Raw genomic sequence first — 6,096 nt, 5'->3', positions numbered from 1 at the left:
ATGTTCAATGTATTCAGAATGTTCATTTCACTTTGAATTTGATGTGATGTTCCCCAAAGACAAAGAGAACTGGGAGGTGCTGGGTCAGCATTTACAAAATGCTGACCAGTAAAGGTAAGTTCATGAATGGCTTTGATTACAGCATAGACAAAGCTGCTGTGCACTGCAGAACTCCAACCTTTACTAAAAACCTCAAGGTGAACAGCGCCCCCCAGAGTTCTTCAGTGAACAACTTGCACATCTATCCGGGGCAGTTTAGAATGATACTCTTTTCTTTGTTTTGACTCCTAAGCGTTGAAATAGAATTTGAGGGAATGCAAACCACAGAGAAGTAGGACCCAAAATCCTCTTATGGTACCCAAAACCTGTGCTTGTTGTTGAATCTGTTCCAATTCGTGGAGACCTCATGCATGTCAGGTTCAAACTGTATTCCACAGGGTTTTCCATGGCTGATTTGTCAGACCTGTGTTCTACAGTGCTCTGTATGCACTCTCATGCACAACCTTTCTGTCGGTAGCTGAGTGCAAACCATTTACATCACCCAGGCTCAGTTAAAGTGATCACTTAGCTAGTTAACAGCAGCTTCTATGAGTTCTTCTAAGATTTTTGCAACCCAACTAAATGAGATGGCTGGAGTTAAATAAAAGGAGCATGTCAGTTCAGTTTACCAACCTGTGCCAACGCTCACACGATGCTTTGTTAAGACCACTTTCACCTTCAAACTTTAATTCTGTGCCAGAAGTAAAGCCATGACTTACGAAATCTTAAGAACAATGTGCATACTTACCTGGCAGGGGAGACACCATGATCACGAAGGTGATTTTCCCAGGGCGAGGCTCATCCATCGCACTCCGGATGTGCTGACCCCTGCAATTTCCCCAAATGTGAGAAACTCAACTGCATAATTTGTGGTAGTGGGGGGCTGCGTTCGCGCTCTCCCCTGAAAAAAAAAAAAAAGACAAAGAACAATGTGGTGGGACATTTTTAACTTTAGAAATTGAATTCAGATTTACAGGGTTGAGATGAATCCTCTGTAGTTATCAGGGAAAACAATGAAGACGCCGAGGCAGAACTCCGAGGTACATGAGAGAAGCAGGCAGCAATGAACTGCCATTGGACATGCATATATGGACATTTTTCTTCTGGGTGAAAGCATCAGCCTTGAGGCTAGTGGGCTAATATGTAGCAAACTACACCACCAGAGCTCCCTACGTGCTTCATAAAAGAAAAAATAATATTTTACAGTGAATTTTTGTATTTTGTCCAATATGTGTCTTATATTATAAAAAACACAAATATTCGCGGTAATTTTTTTAATATTTATATTACACTAAAACCAGGAAGGATAGAGAGTTTTAGGCCCAGTTTACATGTCCAGAAAAAGAGAACTAGAGAGACTATAGACACCATGACTCCTCTCCCCAAGTGTGTGAGTCTGGGTACTTCAGAGAAACAAATCTACAGACACTCATGTAGAAGAGAGAGTTTTATATAAAGGTTAAGTGCGCATCAAGAAAACATCCCAACACAGTGCTGCCCAAGCCCACAAGTCCAACATTAACCCATATGTCCAACACCAAACCACAAAGTCCTCCTCCGTCTCACAAAGCAGATGCAATGATGCCGACTGCAGGAGGAAAGCCGAGTCAGTGAATGTGTAAACATCTAGGCGCCGGCAGGGGTCTCCACACAGCTGCTCCAGCACCCAGGGCTGCATCAGGGTAGGTCCATATGGCTTCTCCTTGGGAATGTCTTGCAAGTGTGAGCCTTTCCAGCTGCACCCTGGCCCAACCATCACAAAGCAAGAGACCAGAGAGCTAGAATGGTGAGGCTCTGCCCTTCAATTACCCCCACATGTATTTATCGGCCAGGTTGGCACAATAAACTAACTACCTCACTAACCTTAGCCTAGTGGACATTAGCTCTACTTTAATTGATGTCAGCAAGTTTTTCTTTCAGCAAAAAGCCAAACAGTAAATATTATAGTGTGAACTACCCCACTGTAGTGAAAGCAGTTAGAGACATTGTGTAAACAAATAGAATCAGGTGCTTTTCAAAAGACTTTATTTACTAAAACAATCTGTGAGTCAAATTTAACCCAGGGGACCATAGTTTCCCATCCCTGTTACATCTGATCAGAATTCATGGTTTCTCTCCACCTTCCAGCACCCACACAGTTTCCATTATCCCCTTTAAACTTAGTCTTGAACAAATTTCAAATAGCAGCATCATTTCTCAAATGCAAAGGTGGTAATTGCTACTGAAGAAGCAGCCTCCCTGCTTTTGCATAAAAAATAACTGGCAGAAAGCCATGTTCACAGGAAGGTAAACCTTTCTAATTGCCAGAACAATCTTCATCTAGCAGGAAGACAGACATTCACTTCATTCCCTACATGGGTTCCTCTGTATAAGGTGTATAATGTTGCCATTCAATCTATAGAATTAGTATGCAATAGCTCATCTTTCCTTGCAAGCATTTTTTGCTGGAAAAACCAGGCAGCACCCTCACAGTGACAACGCGAGAATAACTTGTCATTCTGGTAATAACCTAACAGCATATAAGTGTCTGTCATAATGAAAATTGGTCTCTTTCATTTCAATTTATTTTGTCAACAATCCAAATGGAGCCCGGATATATATTCCAACACCACTTCACACAAACTAAATAGGAAAGGGAACTTTAAAATGAACCTCATCATCATCCAGCTAAATATTTACATTAAAAAAGCTTCTCTCTTCTGGAAGATGTCCCAGCTCTACCGTTCTCCCCTGCCAGTACACCTGCAGTTTTTGTAACTAATTAAGGAGCTCTAGAAAGCACATTTGATAAAGCCTCAGCAAACAGATGCACACTCCAGTAATTTAAAAAGTTGGAGCAATCATCCAGGCTGTAACTGGGAAATGTGGCCTTTTCCCTCCATTTTAAGGTAACCGCAGTTATTTGCAAATGCTCTTGATAGTTCCTCAAAAGAGAAAGCAGCAGGCTCTGGCTTTCTCTAGCAGTCAGGGCAGATGCTCGGGAAAGGTTGGAGGTATGAGACAAGGTCACCCGTGTTCCTAATTAGCTCCTCTGCCCCTTCCTCTCGGTCCAGAACACTGTACTAATGAGAAAAGGAAGTTCGCCTGTTTCGGTGTTTTTTTAAGGCAACCTGCTAGTACTACTTAAAGCCAGAAGATGATCTTGAGCAGGGCACTCCTCAGAGGTCTAATTGGGTGTGCATTTGTCCGAAAGTTGCACAAAGTGTGTCGCATAGGTAGCCGGCGCTACCTGCACAAGCAGCGGGGGAAGGCTATTGGAGGAGGAGGATAGGAAACAACATACGAATAGGCTGCTATCTCTCTCATACGACTGTCCTTGGGTTCTAGTGAGTGTTTTGAAAGAACCCTAGAATAGTAACTATAATAATGGTTTTCTTTTTCATGGTATCACAGTTTCCCAATCTGGGGCCATGTCGTGGAGTTCTCTAAAGAAGCAGAACCAGTGATAGATGGATGAATAGATGAACAGGTGGGTGGATGGATGGATGGATGGATGGATTTGTAGATGTATATGCAATTAGGCACTCAGCTGATAAACAAAAGGTTGTCACACTGGCAAGTCAAGCTCATCCAGCAGTTCTGCAGAAGAAAGACCTGACCTTCTAGTCCCATAAAGAGTTATAGACAAGAAAATTCTCTGGGGCAGGTCTACTTTGTCACAAGGGGTTATTAGGAGTCTACAGTGACTCCATGGCACCTAACAACAACTATAGTAACAACAAAGGAGAACACTTGAGGGAGACTGTAAAACTGGTGGAGGGGAAAAGGGTTAGCTCTTTCCTGTTGGTATCACCCCAGCTACAGCCTTTTCCTCCAAAATCAAGTTGATCCTAATTTCCACCTCCTTTCAAGGAGCCTTGGTGGTGGTGGTGTTATGCTTTGGGTTTTGATGAGTAATTTCAAACCACCAAACACTTCATGGGGCGAAAGATCCAGCTTTCTATTGCTATAAAGAGCCTTGGAAACTCACAGGGGAAGTTCTTCCCTGTCCAAAAGAGTCGCTATCAGTAACCGTGGACTCAATGGCAGTGAGTTTGGTTTTGATTGTTCAACACTTCCAGAAAACAACTTTATTGCTCCCCAGATCCACCAACATCAGATGGCAGCAAACTCCTCTCAAAATATGGGTCCTCGTTCTATGGGACCTCTTCTCCACGCACCGATATGGAGGTGCTTAGAGTCTGCTAAGAACCAAAGTTCCTCCACATTTGCCCCAGAGCCCACCCCATAAACTTCTGCCCAAAGGCTGACCCTGTAATGAGTTCTACACAAACAGTAAAGAATCAGCTTTTGTCAGAAGCCAATGAACCAAGGACAGTGACAACCAAAGAGGAATCAGCAAAGCACAAATGAAGACAAGTGAAAATGACTACCTGGAGCCCTCATGACCCTGGCTGATCTAGAAGACGTCAGCCTGTGTTTCAGCCCCAGAGGGGCCAAGGACATTCCTCATTTCTGCACACTGTAACAGGTCACTAGCCCCTGAGCTCAGGTTGATGCATGTTACAGCCTCAGCCCGGGCTAATGCACTGCTCTGTCTCAGCTCTGAACCTAGGCCAAAAAAACCCCAAAACTTTGCTGTTTGTAACCCAGTTGGCCTCGTGACTGAATTGAGTCTCTCCTTTCTCGACTTTACACTAGGTTACATAGTTTTATCTTCTTAGCTTTGTTTCTCCTCACTGCCCGTCACTTTGTCGTCCTATGGTGGCGTATGTGTCACTGGGACGCTGGAAGCGATGTCACTTGCATTACAAGTGCCAAAAGAGTCCCACAAGTGATCAGGTGTCAGCAGTGCTTCCAGACTAAGAACGGAAAACAAAGAAGGAATAAGCTGCCCCCTCTGGAGAAAGCAGCTGCTAAAAACCTAATGCATCACTTCAAAACACTCTCAGATACGGAAAGACTAGCGAATGGCAGCGGAATTTTGTCGGAGATAGAGCCACAAGATGAACCCCTACGGTAGGATTCAATGGAAATATGACCAAGGAAGAACTGATTTCTCAAGGTGGAGTTGAGCATGGCAACATGAGTTGGGTGTGAGAGTGGAAATTGGGGGATTTTCATTTCCTGATGAACACCATTTGAGGTAAGGAGAAACCAATGCAAAAATCTGCTAATGAGAACTCCTAATAAAATGTTTTCTTACAAATCTACTAATAAGGGTTCATGGGGGGAGTGGAGGAGGGTGGGGGAATGAGGAGCTGATACCAAGGGCTCAAGTAGAAAGCAAATGTTTTGAGAATGATGAGGGCAACTAATGTGCTTGACACAATGGATGGGTGGATGGATGAATGGATGGATGGATGGATTGTGATAAGAGCTGTATGAGCCCCCAATAAAATGACCCTCCCACACCAGGGTGAAACACAAAGGAAGTGCACAGAGCAGAAAGGGGAGAAAAGCAATGAATCCCAAAAATATACTTCAGGGATTAGGGCTCGGCACCTCATCAGACTCGATGGGAAAACATTGATAAAGGTCAACAGACAGACCGGGAACTACTCATAGGCTTTCCCCCCACATCTATCTATATAAGATAGGCAGGATAAGCAATGTCGAAGAGAAAACAATAGAACTGACTATTCTAGGGGGACATGGGAGGGGAGGCGGTGGGGGAAAGGAAGTGGGGAGTCACCAAACCCAGGGATAAAGGAACAACAAATTATCTAAAATTGATGGCGAGTGAGGCATAAGATGCCTGGTAGGGCTTGGTCAAGGATAATGTAGCTGAGAGAAATTACTGAAACCAGAATGAAGGCAGAACATGACAGGGGGACAAGAGGAAAGTAAAAGGAAATAGAGGAAAGAAGTAGGAGGCAAAGGACATTTATAGAGGTCTAAATACAGGCATGTACATATGTAAATATATTTATATATAATGATAGGGAACATATATTTATGTACATATATTTTTATGTTAAGTATTAAGGTAGCAGATGGACATTGGGCCTCTACTCAAGCACCCCCTCAAAGCAAGAACACTTTGTTCTGATAATCTAGCATTCTGTGATGCTCATCTTCCCAACATGATTCCAGAAGACAAAATGGGTGCCTAAG

The 6,096-nt window shown here is 43.4% G+C and overlaps 1 non-coding gene across 1 annotated transcript; it reads left to right on the top strand.

Moving 5' to 3' along the window:
- Positions 1 to 779: 779 nt before the first annotated feature.
- On the top strand, positions 780 to 943 carry LOC142432862 (U1 spliceosomal RNA). The gene has a single exon (XR_012780964.1). It is a non-coding gene; the product is annotated as a U1 spliceosomal RNA (small nuclear RNA).
- The last annotated feature ends 5,153 nt before the right edge of the window (positions 944 to 6,096 follow it).

The sequence above is a fragment of the Tenrec ecaudatus genome, chromosome 18 (genome assembly GCF_050624435.1).
Source record: "Tenrec ecaudatus isolate mTenEca1 chromosome 18, mTenEca1.hap1, whole genome shotgun sequence".
In the NCBI taxonomy this organism is placed as follows: Eukaryota; Metazoa; Chordata; class Mammalia; order Afrosoricida; family Tenrecidae; genus Tenrec; species Tenrec ecaudatus.
This window is presented reverse-complemented; position numbering and strand designations above follow the sequence as displayed.